This window comes from Canis lupus, chromosome 9, assembly GCF_011100685.1.
Source record: "Canis lupus familiaris isolate Mischka breed German Shepherd chromosome 9, alternate assembly UU_Cfam_GSD_1.0, whole genome shotgun sequence".
Taxonomy (NCBI): Eukaryota; Metazoa; Chordata; class Mammalia; order Carnivora; family Canidae; genus Canis; species Canis lupus.
In genome coordinates this window covers 57510275-57532762 of record NC_049230.1, presented here as the reverse complement: position 1 = coordinate 57532762, position 22488 = coordinate 57510275, and the positions used below count along the sequence as shown (strand labels likewise).

The 22488-nt window shown below is 41.6% G+C and overlaps 1 protein-coding gene and 1 long non-coding RNA gene across 2 annotated transcripts in view; one reads left to right on the top strand and one right to left on the bottom strand.

The window, feature by feature from the left end:
- Positions 1 to 15035: 15035 nt before the first annotated feature.
- On the bottom strand, positions 15036 to 16646 carry LOC119876669. The gene is made up of 3 exons (XR_005364982.1): positions 16162 to 16646; positions 16066 to 16131; positions 15036 to 15626 (listed from the first exon to the last, which is right to left on the bottom strand). It is a non-coding gene; the product is annotated as an uncharacterized LOC119876669 (long non-coding RNA).
- An 18-nt stretch (positions 16647 to 16664) lies between these two features.
- PBX3 (PBX homeobox 3) overlaps positions 16665 to 22488 on the top strand; it is a 231182-nt gene continuing 225358 nt past the window's right edge. The window contains exon 1 of the mRNA XM_038549347.1: positions 16665 to 16819. The gene's annotated coding sequence lies outside the window, so the exon portion shown is untranslated. The remainder of the gene's footprint in view (positions 16820 to 22488) is intronic.

Here is a 22488-nt window from a genome sequence, read left to right as displayed (position 1 = left end):
CGGACAGTAGTTCCGATTTTATTTATTTTTTTTTTAAATATTTTATTTATTTATTCATGAGAGACACAGACTGAGAGATTGAGAGAGAGGCAGAGACACAGGCAGAGGGAGAAGCAGGCTCCATGCCTGGAGCCTGATGTGGGACTTGATCCCGGGACTCCAGGATCACACCCTGGACCAAAGGCAGGTGCCAAACCGCTAAGCCACCCAGGGTTCCCCAGTAGTTCCGATTTTAGAGTATTCCTGTGAGAATCGAATGGGACGATACTTGTAAAGCATTTAGCACAGTGCCCGACGTAAACACCTAGTAAGAATGTTAGTTGTTACCTCTATTATCTGTAAAATGGGAATAACTATCTTCCTCAAGAACTGCAGGGAAGTGATTGTGTGTGTGTGTGTGTGTGTGTCGTCTATATTTCAATATTTCAAATTTCAATATTTCAGATTTCTATATTTCAAAAATGAAAAAAATTTTTTTTTTTTTTTTAAAGAACTGAAGGGAGGTTTCCATGAGCTAAGAGGACTGGCACAGAACAGGAGCTCGCTGTTGGCCTTGTGTCTCCTGACAGAATGGTTGGAGGAAGACACCGTGAAGGGGAAAGAAAGACCCGGGTTGTGCAATATGATCTCTCTCCTAAGAGATGGCCTAGAAAGCCTCTCAAAAATGCACCTTGGCAAAAAGAAAAAGGGGAGGGAGGAGGCCCCAGGGCAACATCACACAACATTGAAGTCACCAACAAATACTCCACATATCCTCCCCCATGTTTTCAAATATGTGATTGATCTCTTAGCTCATACAGGAAAAAAAAAAAACAACCACAACCACCTTGACACCCAAATGCTCTTTTGCACACACAACGCCACAGTTCCACTGGGGACCTGTTGGAGGTGCTCTGCGAAAGCAAAGTGTGTGAACAAGGTTTGAAAATCCGTTTCCAAAGTCACCAGGTTAGCTCCCCTCCTAAATATTAGTCTTCATTTTCACTTCCCTCTTGACCTCCAGTCTGACGCAGAGCTGCTATTTCTTCCTCAGACACATAAAACCTAACCTACCTAAAACTGAACTCAAGTGAACCCAAGTTTTTACAGGTTCTGAGGAACTGTACCTTTCACAAGTGTTGTGACTTCATTCTTCAGGCAGCCCCTATATATTTCCCCTTTTTTTTTTTTTAAAGATTTTATTTATTCATGAAAGACAGAGAGAGAGAGAGAGAGGCAGAGACACAGGCAGAGGGAGAAGCAGGCTCCATGCAGGGAGCTCGATGTGGGACTCGATCCCAGGACTCCAAGATCATGCCCCGGGCTGAAGGCAGATGCTCAACCGCTGAGCCACGCAGGCGTCCCTCCTATAAATTTCCTTAGCTGTAAAATGAAAACGCCAAAAGTCCTAACTAACCTAATTGGGTTGTCATGAGGATTAAGTGAGTTAATACCTATGACTTGCATAGAATAGAGACTGGCACATAGCTAACATTTACATGATACACTTACCACTACTACTACACCTCCGTCAATGGACAGGTACTTACTGAGTGCATATAAGCTTATCCTAGGCACTGGAGATTCAGTGGTGAAAAAAACCAGACAGGGACTCCACCTTCATGAAAACTATAGTCAAGCTTGAGTGGATTTGAAATAGTGAGCAAGTTGGAGTGCAGGGGAATATGATAAGGTTTCAAGGACAATGTTTCAAGGACAATGTTGAGGATCCCACGGAGAATGGAGACTGAATTTATGGTGATACTAATATAATGGTTTGGGTGATTTTTCTAAAACTGTTAGTTTCAACAGTCAAGATAGAGGCACACAAAGAGTAAGCTAATTTGGTTAATCCATAAAAATAGTTTGCCAGACAGGTGTGATGGGGTCAAAGAGCTTAAGACCTTAGCTTTTTTTTTTTTTTTTTAGCTTTTTTTTTTTTTTTCCTTAAAGAGATCTTATTTATTTATTCATGATAGACATAGAGAGAGAGAGGCAGAGACAGGCAGAGGGAGAAGCAGGCTCTATACCGGGAGCCCCAACATGGGGCTCGATCCCGGGACTCCAAGATCACGCCCTGGGCTGAAGGCAGGCGCTAAACCGCTGAGCCACCCAGGGATCCCCCAAGACCATAGCTTTTTAGAGTGCTTTTTTTATAGGGCCACAGAATGGATGCTGAATAGGTATATCAGAGAATTCCAGAAAGGCTCATGTCACTGGCCTGTAGGTCCCAGAACATACGTGATGAAGGCTACTAGTAAAGTAAGGCAGGAAGATAGAGGTTACCCTCAGAAATGGATGTCAATAACCTAGATGTAGAGCCGTGTGAGAGTGAGGTCCTGGCTGAAGTAGAATGGAGGGATAAGTTATTGAAATTAAGGCAGGGGCACTGGGGTGGTTCAGTCAGTTAAATGCTCAACTCTTGATTTCAGCTCAAGTCATGATCTCAGGGTTGTCAGATTGAGCCCCAAGTGGGGCTCTGTGCTTAGCTCAGAGTCTGCTCGGAAAAACTTCCCTGTGCCCCTCCCCACCGCTGTCATGCTCTCTCTCTCTCTCTCTCTCTCTCGTTCTCTCTCTCTCTCAAATAAATAAAATCTAAAAAGAGAGAGAGAGAGCATCAAGGAACTGAGATGCCATGTGGACCTCAAAAGCTCCCAAGATGGTGGACAGACAGGGTGAAAAGGAAACCAACTGGAACAGTATTAGGAAGGTAGGTAGATGAGGAGGAGAGTAGACAGACCAATTGCACGGAGATGACCATGGTAGAGGATGGAGGTTCAAAGAGAGAGAGAGCATGAGCAGAGAAAGGGAGAAGCAGACTCCCTGCTGGGCAGGAAGCCAGATGTGGGGCTCAATCCCAGGACCCTGAGATCATGACCTGAGCCTTGACAGTTGCTTAACCGACTGAGCCACCCAGGTGCCCCAAGATTTATTTATTTTTAGTGGGGTAGGGGCAGAAGGAGAAAGAGTCCCGAGCAGACTCCATGCTGAGCACAGAGACCAATGCAGGGCTCAATCTCACAACTTCAAGATTGCCACCTGGCAGAAACCAAGAGTTGGCCACCCAAAAGACTGTGCCCCCTGGCGTCCCAACCCCAAGGTACTTTTAATACACACACGGCATTATAACCATTTCTAAGGATATTCTATTCATTCTTGAAGACCCAACTCATATATACTGCTTCCTCCAGGAAGCTTTCCCAGATCACCTCTCCTATTAGACCACATGAAGAGCCTCATTCTTTGTATTCAATATTTACCACATTTTCTGTTCTTTCAAGATACATATGTCTCTCTGACAAGCCATAAGGAAAGGAACGTTTGTTATTTCTTTTTATGCTAAAATCTTAAGATACTATAAACACTTGGTAAAATGTGTGTTGAATGAAAAGATGCTCAAAACATGCACATGAAATGAAATAATCAGAAATCTTATTTTGTATAAGCAGAATTTGCACATGGAAAATACCACTTTGCCAAGCCTGTGACAACGAGCTGAGAGTAAACGTTAAAAGGATGAAAGCAATGCTCTTTCAAGTCCTGCCAGAGATGTGGGAAAATAGAGGCACCATCTAGTTTCTCCACAAATGTGTGTTCTTAATATTTTATATATGTGAATATGTTTCCTTGCTATTTCCCCAATTTAGGTTTCCTCTCCTTTCAAAATAGGTTTTTTTTCCTCTCATAGGGAAAACATAGGAATTTACACTCTTATGGTACAAAGCAATTTCAGGACAACAGTAAATTAGGTGTCAAAAATCCTTTCAAACTATTTTAAGGGGCACGCCTGGGTAGCTCAGCAGTTCAGAGCCTGCCTTCGGCCCAGGACATAATCCTGGGGTCCTGGGATCAAGTCCCACATGGGGCTTCCTACACGGAGCCTGCTTCTCCCTCTGCCTCTCTCATTCTGTGTCTCTCATGAATAAATAAATTAAAAATCTTAAAAAAAAAAAAAAGAGTCAGACACTTCACCAATTGAGCCCCCAGCCCTTCTTAAAAAAAAAAAAAAAAATTTAAGGAAGCCCCCAAGAACTGTACAATTACAGAGCAATATAGTATTTTTTTCACATTAAAATAACATTCAAATGTGAAGAATTTTAAAAGTAAACGTATTGTTTATAATATGGTGAGTTTGGTGGGTGGTAAGGAAACAACATTAGCCAACAGGAAAATCTTAAAACAATGCTTTGCAGATACCATTTAAGTACAGATCAGTTCTGGGGGCTCAGCAGAGATTCACTGAGCTTTGTTCTATTGTTTTTGTACTGAATATTATTTCTGATAAGTATCCCTTTTTATTTTATTTAAAGATTATTTATTTATTTATTCATAGAGACAGAGAGGGGCAGAGACACAGGCAGAGGGAGAAGCAGGCTCCACGCAGGGAGCCCAAGGTGGGACTCGATCCTGAGTCTCCAGGATCACGCCCTGGACTGAAGGCGGCGCTAAACCGCTGCGCCACAAGGGCTGCCCAGTATCCCTTTTTAGATACTTGGGGTGAAAATGAAACATCTGGCTGGCATTAGATAGCATTTCTCTGCCTACATTTATATATAATTGCAGTCTTTTCCCCAAATCCAGGCCCTGTAACCAGTTGCTAAGAGTATCTTTTCTTGCTCTGAAGGTTAGCTACTACTACTGTGAGTGCCAACTCCTAAATTAATTGATGTTAACAGGACTTAGGATATAAAAAAAACAGACTCGTATGTTTTGTCGAATGCAACTTCTAAGACTGCATAATTAACAGTGTCTCCATTAATATACAGTATGTTCAACAGTGAGACACTACTATCATAAATAAAGGTAGACATGGATAAATTTATAATTAAAAATGCATTAGAAATTACAAGCATAATTTATTTACTAATGTGCACTGGAATAAATTTTATGTGTAATATTTTAAAACAGGGCATTAATAAATAATAGTGAACATAAAATGTTTTTGCAGCTAAAAATATTTCAATAAATATTAGTAAGTTAAATGTGCTGCAGAGTTATAATTGCTATGAAGTCAAGTTTATAGAACACAATCACAATGTAGAGGACTGTTTCTTGGATGTATTCAAAATATCAGAGACAAATGTCTTTCTTCGAAGCTGACAAGGAGGATATTCAAAGTAGTGTTTGCAAATGTTTTAAAAATAAGAGCTTAGGACATCTAAATAATGAATAATTGCTCATTGCTTGAGACAACTGAGATCTTCTGATTAAGTGCATTCAAACCTTATCCACTCTTTTTTTTTGGTGCACACTAACTTGGAGCAATTTCTCCCACCTGAGAACTCGTATAGGTCATTTTTGAAGCTCTCACTTAAAAATTGACCTTAGCTTGCACTGTGGCAAACAATTCCTAGGTGGCAGGCACTGTTCTAAGTGCTCACATATTTTATTGACTCCATGCTCTTAACCACTTCACTCTACTGACTCCATTATTTTAATCACGTATTTATTTCACTTTCTGAGTGTTCACAACATGTGTTTTTGATGAGACTTTAAGTAACAATACACAGCAGTATTTGTTTGATGTCTCTGAAAAGACAGTTTATGTTTATGTGTAGAGTGGTGGTGGTGGTTGGTTTGTTTTCCCCGGGTAGAACCAACATTGATTATCAGCAATGAATAGCATCCATCATTGGTTGAACCTTAGTCTGTGCTTGGCACAGATACTCCTAATGCCTTTTTATACCTAATCTAATTTAATCCGCACAACAATCCAATAAATAAATACTGTTATTACCCCACTTAATAAATCAAGTAACTGACCCCCAGAAAGGTAAAATCACTTCCTTGTGATCATACAGCTAGTAATTGGCTGACTTGGAGGTCTCAAGCTCTACACTTCCCCAATAATAATCATCAGCCCCTGTTCCTAAAATAACTACATCCTTTCTCAAAATCACGAAGCCTTCTACCATCTCACAATCCTTTCAGCTAGGTTCCCTCACTGTTGGTAGATAAGTCCCTCCTGTTGTTATTTAAGATAATCCCCTCATGTCCTGTCCCAAGTAGACAAGAACTAATGCTTGAAACATATGAGCGATATCTCTTTAGATATTTGAAGAAAACAATTTTGTCCATACCATTCTTTTCTCCATGATATAGTATAGGGAACCTCAATTCCTTTAGCCTTCTCTCACAGGGACTCTTTCTAATGCATTCCACCCCTGAACCACATCCCTAGAGTGTGGTTTGGGATTTTCCTTATCTCAATACATTATCATCACCTTCAATGAGCATGTATTAAGCACCACATGTGCATGTGATCTGTGCTGGACCTTATACAATCCAGGAAAGCTAAAGTTGCCCTTGAGCTAAGAAGATGTCTGGGTCTCCAAACAGTGTTATTTTAAGTCCTCCTTGTGATTCTATCATCTTCCTAGCTCACTCACCTCACTGAAAGACAATGTACTAAACTAGAAGGAACCTGAGCATAGACATATTTCATCATAGCATCCCTCATGACCGGCACAGGAGGAACAAAATCATAGATTCTCAGTAAATATTTGTATGACAGTGAATGAGGATTATCATTCAAGAATCTGTCCTAGGCTAACACATACCTCCACACATGTTGAGTGACCCTACCAAGAATACTTATCTCTGTATCAATGGTCCACGACTACTGAATTACATACTCAATCATATTTCCTGAGGGGCACGTGGCTGGCTCAGTCGGTCAAATGTCGGGCTCTGGATCTCAGCTCAAGTCATAATCTTGGGGTCCTGGGATCCAGCCCGGTGTGAGGCTCCTCACTCAGTGAGGTGTCTGCTTGTCTCTCTCCCTCTCGCTCTCTCTCCCCTTCCTATGTGCGCATGCGAGAGAGAGAGAGAGAGAGAGAGAGAGAGATTAAGAGAGAGAATGCACATGCATGAGTGGAGGGAGAGGCAGAGGGAGAGAGAGAAAAAGAATCCTCAAGTAGACTGCCTGCTGAGCATGGAGCCTGATGTGGGTAGGTTCCTAGGACCCCGAGATCATGACCTGAGCTGAAGTCAGATGCTTAACCAACTGAGCCACCCAGGCGCTGCTAGATAAATAAGTCTTTTAAAAAAAATTTCCCTAATGAAAAATAAATAAGGTAAGTGGTGTCGAAAGAATGTGTGAATACTGTCACCTAAATGGCTTTGAGCAAAAACAGTGCCTACGACAATAAGGAACAAATGCTAGCTCAGGAGTAAAAACAAACAAAACCAAAAACAAAATAGAAAAGCAGACAAACAAAACAAGCAAACAAAAGACCCAGGTAGCTTGAAAGCTGAAACTAGCCCACACAGTCTTGGCCAGCTGAGGGCTTTTCTGCTTCCCTTGGAAAACTGGAAAGATGTGGCAACTCTGACCGCAGCCTACTTGTCAACAATCAGTTGAGTAGTGGCTGCCTTCCTGCTGGGTAGTGGGTGTAGTGAAAGCCAGGTGGCAACCACCATTTATCAAGATATTTGTGCTGTAGCTTGCTGTGTTCATTTGCAAGACCCACCTGGCTCTATGGTACTTGAGGCTGAGTGCCCGGTTTAGCTTTAGGAAATAGCCTAAGAACTGATTTCTGCTTTTATGTAACAGGAGTATTGGTTATGAAGGGGAATAGTTAAGGGGCAAGTCTCAGAACATGCTTCATCTGGGAGAATCTGTTCTGTCTGATGAGTGTGTACAATTTTCAGGAAAATCTGGAAACGATGCTGGAGAGGGGTTTTAGGAAATAAGGGCGGGGGGGCTGTAAATCATTCATTTTTTTTTCCTGATTGTTTGCCAAAGTCTCAGCACAAAATGTTGTTTTGAATGGAATAAACTAATTCTAGCTTCAGCTGAGCTGTGTGACCCTGGTAGAAAGAGTCATATCACTTCTCTCTGCCTTGGTTTCCCCATTCAGGAAGTGGAATTGATAACATTTACCCAGCAGGGTAATGTGATGCCATTTCATGAATTCTAAAATGTCCTAAATATGTAGGTTGCAAAAGCTGAATACTTTTCCCAATAAAGTTAATAAGTTTTTAAAATATATGTTTGTCCTTCAGTCTCAATGATAGCAATTCTGAATTAATAATTTTCATTTTGAGGGATGCCCGGGTGGCTCAGCAGTTGAGCATCTGCCTTCGGCCCAGTGTATGATCCTGGGGTCCTGGGATTGAGTCCTACCTCAGGCTCCCTGCATGGAGCCTGCTTCTCTCTCTGCCTATGTCTCTGCCTGTCTCTGTGTTTCTCATGAATAAATAAATAAAATCTTTAAAAATAATAATTTTCATTTTGAATAAACAAGAAAGTCCATAGACATCTTTATTCTTCCAAGAAAAATAAATTTGCTTGCCATAAGAACACACCTAGTGCCAAGATCTTGGTTTTTTTTTTTTTTTTTTTTTTTCTTATGATAGCCACAGAGAGAGAGAGAGAGAGAGAGGCAGAGACACAGGCAGAGGGAGAAGCAGGCTCCATGCACCAGGAGCCTGACGTGGGATTCGATCCCGGGTCTCCAGGATCGCGCCCTGGGCCAAAGGCAGGCGCCAAACCGCTGCGCCACCCAGGCATCCCCAAGATCTTGGTTTCTTATACCATTCTTCAATGAAAGGAACCAGGGCTCCTTGGAGAAATGGCAGATTCCAGGGCTGGGGCAGGAAACATACAAGATGAACCTGAAGCATCATGTGCCAGAATGTAAGGAAGTGGTTGAAAAAGAAACCAAACAAAACAAAGAAAAACACCTTCCATTGATGGAGGTATCTCAAAGGGACACAGGAGCCAACTGAAAACCAGTGGTCAAAGCTGAAAAATTTGAGCAACAAAGTAAAGTAGTATTGGATTATAACTCAAAGTGCAATATAAATATCCATTACCTCAACCAAGAGATCAAGGATAATACCAACAATATAGTAAGTCATGTTGCAAGTACATACTCTTGAAATGATATGATGAAAATAGCCTTTTACCTCTGTGGTCTTCCTCCCCGGAACCCACAGCTACAGCCTCATTATGAGGAAGACGTCAGATAAACCCCAAATGAGGGGCATCCTGAAATAGAACTGACCAAGGGATCCCTGGGTGGCTCAGCGGTTTAGCACCTGCCTTTGGCCCAGGGAACGATCCTGGAGTCCCGGAATCGAGTCCCGCGTTGGGCTCCCAGCATGGAGCCTGCTTCTCCCTCTGCCTGTGTCTCTGCCTCTCTCTCTCTCTCTCTATGTCTATCAAAAATAAAAAAATAAATAAATCTTAAAAAAAAAAAAAAAAAAGAACTGACCAGCACTTCTCAAACAGTTAAGGTATCCTGAACCAGAGGAAGTCTAAGAAACTATTCTGGTCAAGAGGAGCCTATGGACACCTACTATTGAATGCAATATGCTATCCTAGGTAGGATCCTGGAACAGAAAAATATATTAACCAAAGAAAATTTGAATGAAGTATGGAATTCAGTTAATAAATGAAACCATTTACTAATAATCTAAACTCAACTAAACTCTAGTTGGTTCATTAATTTTTATAAATGTACTATAGTAATGTAAGATGTTAATAATAGGGGAAACTGGGTGCAGGGCATTTGGGAACTCTTCTATCTTCTCACCTTTTCTGCAAATCTAAAAGTATTCTAAAAAATAAACCCTATTAAAAATTATTTTTAAAATTGCTCATCATTGGGGCACCTGAAGCTCAGTCAGGTAAGCATCCGCCTGTAGCTCAGGTCATGATCCCAGGGTCCTGGGATCAAGCCCCACATGACTTCCTGCTCAATGGGGAGTCTGCTTCTGGTTCTCCCACGGCCCCCGCCCTTTGTCAAGTAATAAATAAATAAATAAATAAATAAATAAATAAATAAATAAGGTATCTTTAAACAGTTGCTCATCATTAACTTGAAAACTCCTACTGCCATTAAATACTGAGGTAGATCTTTAGGAAGTTAAACAACGGGGTATAAAACACATATGACAAGATGATAAAAAGGTATTTGAAAAGTAGCATATAGAGCGTGATCACATTTTTTGGGAAAGATTAATTAAATAATTAATTAATTTATTTATTCATGACAGACACACAGAGGCAGACATAGGCAGAGGCCCAGCCTGCTTCTCACAGGCTCCCTACTGGGAACCCAAAATGAAACTCAATCTTAGGACCCTGGGGTCACTACCCAGCCCTTTGAAGCAGATGCTCAACCACTGAGCCACCCAGGTGTTTTTTAAGATTTTATTTATTTATTCATGAGATTTTTTAAGATTTTATTTATTTATTCATGAGAGACACAGAAAGAGAGGCAGAGACATAGGCAGAGGGAGAGGCAGACTCCCTGCAGGGAGCCCAATGCAGGACTGGAGCCCAGGAACCCAGGATCACACTTGAGCCAAAGGCTCAACCACTAAGCCACCCAGTTGCCCCGAGTGTGAAAGTATTTATATTTTGAAAAATATGCACACATACACAAACAGCTATACATATAGATATACATACATCTCTACATCTTTACAAATGCTTTGGCAGAGGCCTATTCACAAACAACTGTAGTGACTATCTCTAGGGAAGGATTGGTGGTCTAGAGGTATCTGTATGTTTTGGCTAATATTTCAAAGCCCAATGTTATTTGCATAATCATAAAATAGATTTAAAACATAAACTTTTAAAATGAAAACCCTCTGCCCTCCTCAGTTATAGAAATAATTCCTGACCCCCACGAGGGATTCCAGACTTTGTGCCTCAGTCTCCCCTCCCAGGATCAGCACAATAGGCAGTTCCCTTCCCTACCTCGGATCTCAGCCGGTCATGGCTTCCATCCTTCCTCTTTAACTTTTGCCTTAAGAGTCCAGGATATTTTGTGCGATTGATATGGAGGATCTACCCAAATACCCAGTGAAAATTCTACAAGTTATTACCTACCTAGGGCTTTTTTTTTTTTTTTTTTTTAAATATTTGCATTCCCCTGTCTTCCCAGTTCAAAGGGTTGTCAGGGCTTCTGACCCTGGAATGGTCCTAATAATGTTGACCAACACTTACTTATTCAGCAGCTAAATTTATTAGCACCTGGCTAGGCACTGTCTAGGTGCTAGGGATAGAAACAGTGAACAACACAGACAAAACCCCTCCCCTCATGGGACTTACATCCTAATGGAGGAAGAATGACTATATTGAAAATATAAGTAATGCCAAAAATAAGTGAGTGGAATGAGCTATGGAGAAAGATAAAACAGGAAGTCCTGGGATGAGTTACAATTTTAACTCAGTAAATTGGTCAGAGGTGGCTCACTGATTAGTAACGTTTCAGCAGAAACGGAGCTGTCTGGAGAATGATAAATCCTGAGTGAAGTACTTTTTAAGTATGATGTCTTTAAGTGCTCATTATTGCCCCATGAATGAAATATTCTAATGATTCCCATTTTACAGATGGGAACCTAAATTAAGTATTCTAATGATTCCTATCTTACATCACAGCAGTGACGAGGAGCCTGAGGTTTGGAATGGAGGAGTAACATGTGCCTAAGCATAGTGATAAGGGTGGAGCTGGACCCTCTGAGCCTGGGCCCTTCACCACTCTATGCTGCAATAGATGAGCTTCTTTTTCATGATGTGGCAGTGGTGGAGATACCATCTCCCCAATCTTCTGATCCATTAAATGAACACTTCCTGCCCTCCAGCTGGTGCTTCGCAAGCTGAGCTGGGTGAATCCACCCAGAGTCAGGAACCCTCAGGCAGACCCATCTTTCTGGTTTGCCCTTTCTCTGCTGTGTTTTTCCTCCTGCCTTCTGACAAGCTTCTTCAAAAGGCAGCCCCTTTTAGACTTGCTCTTCTGGTCTCTCTCTGCCCTCCAACCTCACACATTAAAAACTCCAGACCTAGCCAGACCTCACCACAGTCCCATGGGTCTCACCCAACCTTGGCCTGCCCCTCCTTCCCGGTGGGGTGGGAGTGTTCCAGGTGGGGTGGGAATGGGGGAATCTGGCAACTTAGCTGTGACAACCTAAGAACAATTGAGTTTCATGTTTTAATGCTTATTTTAAAGCAAGTTGGGGGGCAGCCCGGGTGGCTCAGCAGTTTAGTGCCACCTTAGCCCAGGGCGTGATCCTGGAGACCCTGGATCAAGTCCCACGTCAGGCTCTTTGCATGGAGCCTGCTTCTCCCTCTGCCTGTGTCTCTGCCTCTCTCTCTCTCTCTCTCTGTCTGTCTCTCATGAATAAATAAATAAAATCTTAAAAAAAAAAGCAAGTTGGTTCTCTTAACTGGCAAGGTCATTAGAAACTAAATAAGCATGAACATGGTTGGTGTTAATTCTTCCATGTTACCAGTTCTGGGTAAAACACTGGTCATGCTGGCCACTGCAAATGACCTTTCGGGAGGCAGAAAGCAGCATGGAAGAAGCATGCTGGTCAGAGGACAAAAGGAAACAATGCCTAGAGAGAACAGCGTGGCAGGGAGAAGTGGAACAAAGATCAGAACTTCATTATCACACAGAAAATGGTGTAGTTTGGACGTGCTGCATACAACATGCTATAAAAACAGAAGAGGAAAAAAAAAACAGAAGAGGAGTCTGAAACTCAGCTTAGAATTTCCCCCTCACATTTATGGAATACTTAAATCATTTTTTTTGCATGCACCGTCTCCTTTAATGCTGACACTAGTCCTAAGCAGTAACTGCTATAATTGTACCCAGTTCAGAGATGAGGCACTGAGGCTTAGAGAAGTAAGTGGTTCAAGATCATCTGCAGAGCAGGGATTTAAACTCAGGTGTGCACAAAGCTCTGACTCTCAACCACCGTGTCCCTGTCTGTCCCACATGAGGTCCTTGTGAAGATCAGGTGGGAGAGATGGTGAGAATGCACAAAGTTGTACTGATCAATTTATATTAAACATTCCTTGAAAAAAAAAATCCCTTGGAAACACAGAATTTCCTCAGTGTAAATAGTCATCTCTGCCCTCCTTGCTTTTCAAGTCCTTAAAAGAATACATACCCAGAGAGTAAAATGGTTCCTAATTGGAAGGGGCTGATGGTAAACTGCAAAACATCTAAGCATCATTAACTAGTTTTTCTTTTCTTTTTTTTTTTTTAATTTTTATTTTTTTATTTTTTAATTTTTATTTATTTATGATAGTCACACAGAGAGAGAGAGAGAGAGAGAGAGGGCGGAGACATAGGCAGAGGGAGAAGTAGGCTCCATGCACCAGGAGCCCGATATGGGATTCGATCCCGGGTTTCCAGGATCGCGCCCTGGGCCAAAGCCAGGCGCTAAACCGCTGCGCCACCCAGGGATCCCTAACTAGTTTTTCTATGCTATAACTTATTTTGTTTCCATTTTTCTCATTTGATGTAGATTACCTTATTATTTTAATTTTAGATTAAACTTTCATTTTTCTCAAAGTAACTGTGTAAAAGGTAACATAATACTAGAAAGCTTATAGCAAAAAGCTCTCACATATTTTCTTTTACTTTCTTCTCCATGGTTCTGGGCCTCAGGGGATATGATTTGGCTACTAAGCCGTGAGACTGTTTTTAAAGGCCCACTTTAATACCTTTCTGTTTGTTTTGAGTTGTGGGTATTTTCAATGAAAATTATGATAATTCACTCTACAGTTTATTTGTACTTAAGATGAATAATTGCTGCCAGAGAAATATAAAAATGCACTACCTCAAGCTTCTTTTTTGGAAATTAGAATTTTTTTTTTTTTTTACCAAAGTTATACACAAGATTTGATTAATAAGCCAAAATAGTTCTAGCTACAAGTCTGGTGTCTGCTACATCACAGCAGATCTGTCCTCAATAAATGAGGGAAAAATGCAACCATTTTGCACTGATGGGAAGATCCCTGTGGTGCCTGATGGCTCAGCAGCATCTGCTTCTTCCCCTCTTGGATACAAAGCAGGCACAGTCAACTTTATAAATCCTATTACAAAAATGGGCATCTTTCCCCAAAGTGTGCATAAGAATGCATGCTTTCTTATAACATCTGAGTTAAGTGATGAAATACCAAATGAAGCACATTTTTTATTTCTTGCAATTTAAATAGGGCATAAGAATGCATTTCCTTTTTAGCAGGATCTTAGGACAGCCCAAATACCTAACTATGGAAATACTCACACATCTCACAATACGAGTTAACATGAAAGACTTTGTTTCCTCCTGAACAAGAAGCCCCCAAAGCCTCACGTTGCATGATTGAAAGCGCCAGGGCTCTTCGGTCACTGGATAATATGTGGTGTTTTGCATTGCAAGGGCTGTACTGGGTGCAGGAATGGTCTGAGGAGTAGAAAATCACTGTGGCTACCCAGGGGGATCTTCCTAATCTGGACACATTTGATCTGACAATGGCACCATTTTCAGTGATTGGGCTATTGTCCAAACTAAAATGCTAAAGGTCTTTAGGGTGATTTTTGTTTCTCTGATTTTATGGCCAGAATATTCATTTTTGGTTTTCATTATCTAAGTATAGAAGATATGATATAGAATCTGAATCTTTTTGAAATTAATTGCATTGTAAATCAAACATATTTCTGTAGAATGCACTTACTCATCATTAGCATGTGAGAGTTTCCAGTAAAATATCTTTAGTATTATTTTTATTATTAACATATTTATACTGTCACTCCAGCCTAGCACCCTTTGTGAATCTGTTTTTAAAATAAATATGACCTGATACCAGAGTGATTGGTGCAATAAAAATGTATGATGTGAAATTAATCAAATATGGTCAGGTTCAATTTATAAGGGACACATTAAGAAAAATTATTTCTTGTTCGGGTATGCCACTCTAGTGAATCAAACGGAACTGTGTATATTTCAGCAAGATACATGTAAAATCCATTCATTCAACAAACATTTATTATGTATTTACTGTGTGGATCACAGGGGATAAAAATCAAGCTGAGCAAACAAGAAATTCATACATGAAACAACTGAAGACCCGTAAGCAACTGCATAATTGTGGAATATATGTTGAATATCTGAGGATTCTAGAAACAAAAGCTTAAGTAGCAGCGGTGTAGTGCCTTGGCTAAGGGTGTGGGCTTCTGGATTTATTTCAGTTTTTTTCAGGAAGTGGTCATTAATTTTTGTGTGAAAAAATGAGAGCAGAGAGACATAATTCATCGTGAAGATAGGTTTTATATTCTGTATATGTGAAGGAAATAAATTTCTAATGCAATAAAATAAAGAGAACAGAAAAAAGAAAAACCCGGCTTGGTCTTCAGAGTCAGATACAGGTTCAAATCCCAGCTCTGCTATGTGATAACTGGGTGATCTTGGGCAAGTTCTTTAATTTTGTTGAGCCTCATTTTTCTTATCTACAGTATGGAGATGATAAGATCTTTCTCATAGAATTGTTGTGAGAATTAAGTGACACAATGTCCTCAGCATTCACAAAATGTGTTGTGAGCTATGGAGGCACCTAGTAGGTGCCTGGAGGGCTGGAGGCAGTCGAAGAAGCTGTCTTCAGAGTTGCTGTTGTCAAAGTGATGGCAAAGATGAATTGTTGAAGACCACAAACCAGGTGAAGGCAACCATAGGACAAAGGCAAGAAGATACAGCTGGAAGCCAAATAAATATTCCACTCACTTCTAGGGATAGAGTTGTGCTTTCTTCCTACTGGAGGAGAGTTGGGTAGAGACAAGCCAAGTATTTGCCAGAGAAGCAGATGAGAGAGCTTGAGGATGACATCTCTCTCCTTAAGGTGGCTTAAAGATGAAGAATTTCTTTAAAAAAAAAAAATTTTTTTTTATTTATTTGGGAGAGAGAGAGGGAGGCCAAAGTGAGAGAGTGAGAGGGAGAAGCAGACTCCCTGCTGAGCAGAGAGCCTGACATGAGACTTGATCCCAGGACCCTGAGGTCATGACCTGAGCCAAAGACAGACACTTAACCAACTGAGTCACCCAGGAGCCCGAAAATGAAGAATTTCTACACAAGTGATTAGGAAGCATCCATGAAGAACACCTGCAATCACAAGCTTTAGCAGAATAGAACGCAGGACCCAAACTGGGAGCATCCTGAAAGCAGGGATTTCCCCTGCCTTATTTGGCACTGTACTCTACAGCCTGGGGCAGGGCCTTATCCAAGGAAAGCTATCTATAACTACTTGATGAATGAATGAATGAATGAACTCCTCTGTTGTATAAAATACAAACTATCATTTACCTGCTAGCTATGTAACTTCAATCCCCATGTTTCCATTTCCTCAACTGTAAAACAGGATAAAAGTACCTATCGAAAAAAAAAAAAAAAAAAAGGTACCTATCGACTTTATGGTGCCATTACAAACATCAAATCCATTAATATTTGTAAAGTGCTAAGAACAGTGCCTGGCACATGGTCAGTTCTATATCTGTGTTTATTAAATGAAAAGGATATCACCGTTAAAGGTAGTGTGGGGATTAAATAAGAAAATACTTGAAGAAAACAAGTACTTGTGGAGGGAAGTAGAGAAGGAAGAACCTGCCAGACCATGTAATGAGCCCACTCCAAGCAGGCTCAGAAGCACCCTACCCCAGACCCAACAAGATCTGATGAATCTAGGATTTGTCTTCTTGAGCTCAGCATGCAGTGGGCTTGGGGGAACCCTGGACCTCCTTTTCCTCCTGCTGTCATCTCCCTTTTCCAAACCCACTGGTACCAGATTATACCCTTAGTCTGAGACTCTGACCTCGGCCCCACACTTCCAGCCCTGCCAGCCCACACTACTCCAAGGTTCTATGTGGTCATAACCTATCTTTGTACTCACAGCCAATAGCTGAAGTCTTATTTCCATTGACATAGTATATTTCCCTATCCCTACCAAGCCCCTTCCCATTCCTTCTCAGAATGAAAATACTTTTCCTTTTGTAGATCACTGCTTCCCAGAAATCCTATTGCCCCCACCTACCAAAGAAGACCTCTTGGCTGTTGATTCAAGGTGGGTTGGACCAGGGGGGTACCTGGGTGGCTCAGCAAGCTAAGCATCTGACTCTTAATTTTGACTCAGGTCATGGTCTCAGGGTCATGGGATTGAGCCCTTAGTGGGCGTGGAGCCTGCTTAGGAGTTTCTCTCTCTTTCTGTCTCCTCTCTTCCCCCACTTCTACCCCCACTCGTGGTCTCTCTCTCTCTGTCTCTCTCAAAAAAAAAAAAAAAAAGATAGGCTGGACTAGGACTCACCATGCCCATTGGACATTATTGTTCATATGGCTGCTGACCCTCCTTGGCACTAGCCTTCAGATTAGTCAGCACACTGAGCCCAAGTTCTGTCAATTGATTCATTTATTCATCTATTCATAAATTAATTCACATATTCATTTAACTAATGGTAACTCAGTGCCTCCTCTATGCCCAACACACAGGGCCAGGGAGATTGAGATCATTTACACTATGTCCCTGCACTCAGAGAGCTCATAGCCTAAACAGGGAAAGAGATAATGGACAACACAGGGTAATGAAATGCAAAAAAGAGAAATATACACAAGGTAGGAGAGAGAAGGAAGAGATTTACTCTTATCTGGGAGAATCAGGGAAATATTTCCTAGAAAAGCGACATCTGAGGTAGATTCTAAAGGAAGAACCAGATAAATAGAATCACGTCAGGCTAAGGAGCGGAAAGGTACAGAGGGATCAGAGTGAGGAGTAGGACTGAACTATAAGGTGGGTGAGAAGCCTGGAGTGGAGGGCAGAGGCCAGACAATGGATGGAGTTGAATATGGGACCAAGGAACTTCAAGTTTGTATTTTTGGTAAAAGAGAGAAATGTGAGGGATCCTGTGTTGTGTACTCCCATCCCATCCCTCCTCACTGAAGGGTTTGTTACCCTGTTTGTGGGGAGTGCCACCTAGAGGGAGTCTTCAGCTGTCAGGTCCCTTTAGGAATTGCCTCAGCTATGGAGAGCCACCTCACTCAAGGTCATGCCCTTCCCTGGCAGGGAAGCTGGCATCCTGTGACTGATGGGTGCCAGAATATAAAGGCCCAGGTCTTTTGACCTAACTCAGAACAACTCTGTAGAGCCATTCCAGTTCCCATGGGGTCCACCAAGACTTGTCATTAGTTCTTCACCAAAGCTCAGCTTCCCCCTCTGCTCCCTCCTGCTTTCTTCCTTTTTTTCCCCTTAGGAATCACTACCAAGGGCAGCATCACCCTGGGCATGAACCTCATACTCTATGTTCTCAGAGCTTTATCCATTGGGGTCCACGTCTCCATTTCTCCTACTACAAGCTCCTACCTGTGAGGCATTTAAACATTTTCCAATCTCTTTCAGATCCCCTAAAAGTCCCAAACCCCACGTTGCCCTCTAGTTCCTGTTCTTTCTCACCTCTACTTGACAGCTGAATTTCTCCAAAGGGCTGACTAACCACACCCCACGTCTGCAGCTTACCCACCGTTCATTCCTCTGACTCCATCAAGCTTCTGCCACACCCCCAACTCCTCTAAGACATTCTCATTATGGTGCCAATGCTCACATCATTAAATCCAGTGGACACCTCCTAGACCTCTACTCAGTCCAATCTATTGACTTCTCTCTCCTTAAAACACTCTTGGTTTCTATGCTGCTGTGCTTTCCTACTCTCTCTCTCTCTCTCTCTCTCTCTCTCAACACAAAGCATCCTGTTGGGCTCCTTTGTTCTCCATCTGTCCCTAAATTATTGGTGCTGTGTCATGGACCTTCATTTTTTCTCGTGGCTCACAATCTCCCTTTGTGATCTTGTAAACTGTCATGACTGCGAATACCATTGAGATGTTAGTAATTCCTAAACCTGTCCTTCTGGTGCACACCACTCTCCTGAGCTTTAGAACTACAAGTGCCCATTGCATGTCCCCCCTGGTCATTCTGCAGGCTCCACAAGCTCCATGTGCACAACCAAAGTCATCCTCCTCTCTTCAAACCTCCAGCTCTCCTCAGTGTCTCTGCCTCTGCCTTTCCCCTGTTCTTCCCAGCCAGATTCCCTAGGACCTCCCTCATCACCCTGCTCCATCTTGGAGCTTAACCTTCTTCCTTAACTCCTGATGTAGATGTACACACAATTCAAAATTAAACCATCTGCTGGGATCCAGTCAAGACTATAGGGCTCTTTAATGACTCCCAAACACTATGAGAGCCAGAAATTGGAAAGCCTTCAGAACCCTGTAGGTGTCCAGCTCCTGCCCACCTTCCTTCCAACCGCCACCCCTTCCCAGCCACACTCTTTCTTCTTTCCCCTAATGTTCTGTTTACAAGTGGTTTTCTCACTTCTCCCCATGCTGTTGACTAAACATGACTGACCAAGAGGTCTGGAGGTTATGTCCCAACTCGAGTAGCCAGCAAACAAATTGGGGTCTTCCAGGTACAAGGGCAAGCCCCCAGAAAAGAGGCTGATTGGTTTAGCTCTGGTCAAGTGTTCACCCCTGGTCTAATAAGCTAAGGCCAGGAGGGTTGGTACTTGGAAATGTGGGTTTGGAGACTCATGGGGGCAGGTGTGAGTTTCAAGAGGAAGTGAGGTCTTATGCTAGGCAACTAAGACATGATTTTTACTGCCCTGAATAATCAGAGTTGTCCAAAATTCCCAAGGATTATAAAATATCATCTGAGGCAAATATCTAACCTCCTCTATTGTATGTCTATCATAGGGTTTGGTGAAGCATCATTTACTTACTTCACTTCCTCTCTTCTTTCCACCTTATTGTACTAATGATCAATAATATAGTAGGAAAAACAGTATAAGGAAAATAATCCATGAACTCGTTTCTAAAAAATAAAATCTTTTTAAATAAATATTTTATTTATTTATTCATGAGACAGAGAGAGAGAGAGAGAGAGAGAGAGAGAGAGAGAGAGAGAGGGAGAAGCAGGCTTCATGCAGGGAGCCCAACGTGGGACTCAATGCCCGGTCTCCAGGATCAGGCCCTGGGCTGAAGGCAGCACTAAACCGCTGAGTCACCTGGGCTGCACTAAAAAATAAAATCTTTTTTTTTTTTATTTATTTATGATAGTCACAGAGAGAGAGAGGCAGAGACACAGGCAGAGGGAGAAGCAGGCTCCATGCACAGGGAGCCCGATGTGGGATTAAATCCCGGGTCTCCAGGATCGCGCCCTGGGCCAAAGGCAGGTGCTAAACCGCTGTGCCACCCAGGGTCCCTAAAAACTAAAATCTTAAATATACACTTGAACAGTACTTTCCCCATAATACAAAGTTATTACTTATAATAATAAAATAAAAGGGCTTATGAGTCCATTTTAATTGCTTCTGCATTAAAATCTGACCTAGACTTTCAAAATGGATGATAATCAAAAATATTGTCTAGTTGCTTCTGACAGAAGCAAGTTTATAACCTGTGTATAAGTTCTGAGAAGATGATTTCACCAGAAAATCTTTGATGGCTCACTTATGGGTAAAAAAAAAAATAATTTTGGAAAATTTATTTTCAGATCAGCATATTGGAGCATAATTCTTAAAGAAACTTTTACTTTAAATCAGTTTTATTGTGAGCCTAGAAAAGAAACAGGACTAGGAGATGAACCTAGTGTTGACAAGAACCTGGTGAGAGAAAAAGAAATATACTGTGGTACCACTTGTTTTTAAGAAATGAAACTCTGGATTTATGTACCAGTTTCAGAAAGTCTCTCTAGGCACACCCTTCAGAAGCTATTTGGCTCTTATCTGAAGTTTTTTATTTATTTTTATTTTTTATTTTTTATTTTTTTTTAAAGATTTTATTTATTTATTCATGATAGACATAGAGAGAGAGAGGTAGAGACACAGGCAGAGGGAGAAGCAGGCTCCATGCAGGGAGCCCGACGTGGGACTCGATCCCGGGACTCCAGGATCACGCCCTGGGCCAAAGGCAGACGCTAAACTGCTGAGCCACCCAGGGTTCCCCCCCACTTTAAAAAAAAAAAATATTTTACTTATTTATTCATAGACACACAGAGAGAAGCAGAGACACAGGCAGAGGGAGAAGCAGGCTCCATGCAGGGAGTCCCACACCGGGGACTCGATCCCAGGTCTCCAGGATCACACCCCAGGCTGCAGGCGATGCCAAACCGCTGTGCCACCGGGGCTGCCCTATCTGAAGTTTTTTAGTATGTTTCAAATACAAGCAGATTCCTTGTTTCAAGATAGTGATTTTTTGATACCCTCTTTGTTCATTTATTTAACAAAATATTTCCCAAGCTTCAATTATATGTAAGGTGTTGCTCAGGTGTTAAATGTCAAAAGATCTTTTCTTCAAGGAACAGAGTATATAAGATACATTTCTAGAAGTCATGTTAAAAGGTACATATTACTGTACATCAAGAGGTCCCCAGTTCATATCCAGGCGCCCCCTCCTAAACAAACAAACAAACAAACAAATTAATGGTACATATTTACCCCTATGTACTGTTGTTTGGAATGTAAAATGGTACAGTCTCTATGGAAAACAGTTCCTTAAAAAATTAAACATAGAATTACTATATGATGCAGTGATTCTACTTCAGGATACATACCTGAAGCCACTGAAAGCAAGAATCGAAACACTTGGACACCCATTGCTAAGATGTAGAAGCACCCCAAGTGTCCATCAATGGATGAATGAAGAAACAAACATGGTACATACATACGAGGGAATACTATTCAGCCTTGAAAATGAAAGTGATTCTGACATATGCTAGAGTATGGTCAAAACTTCAAGATGTTATGCTAAGTGAAATAAGCCAGACAAAAAAGGACAAATGCTGTGTGATTCTACAAATATGAGGTACCCAGAGCTGTCAAATTCATAGAGACAGAAAATAGAATGGTGGTTTCCAGGGACTGGGGGAAGAAGTTAGGGGGTTGGTATTTAATGGGGACAGAGTTTCAGTTTGGGGAGATGGTTGCATACCAAGGTGCTTAATACCACTGAACCAAACACTTAAAAGTGGTTAAACTGATAAGTTATGCATATTTAATCACAATTTTTAAAAAAGGTAACATTTATAAGTGCCCCTGACCAGGGATCATGCCCTGAGCTGAAGGCAGACACTCAATCACTGAGCCACCCAGGCATCCTGAGTTCTTTGACATCTTTCGGTCTCTGTTTCTCCAACTATGAGTGGGGAGGTTAATGTCCAACACACAGTGTCATGAAGGTTTAACTAGATGAAGTATGAGGAACCATTGGTATGGGGCTGCCACAAAGTGCTCAGTAAGTGTAAGCAGCTATTGTTTTCTGAACCTTATCTATAAAATAGGGTTAATATTACTTGTCTTAAAATATTTGAGTTATTTTTGAGGATCAGTAAGACACAATATGTGAAAGAAATCGAACAGCATTTTTGAAGATACGTAAGATTTGTGCATGTAGGGGCACCTGGGTAGCTCAGTTGGTTAAGTGTCTGCCTTCGGCTCAGGTTATGATCCTGGGGTCCTAGGGCTGGGCCCCACATTGGGCTCCCTGCTCAGCAGGGAGTCTGCTTCTCTCTCTCCCTCTGCCCCTGCTCACGTGCTCTCTCTTGCTCACTCTCTGTCAAATAAATAAAATCTTAAAAAAAAAAAAAAAAGAGAGAGAGAGAGATTTGGGCATGCATTTCCACTAAAGGAACAGCATAACCAAAAGGTAGGCCAGAAAATGTAGTGCAGTAGGGATGATGATGACATCACGCCA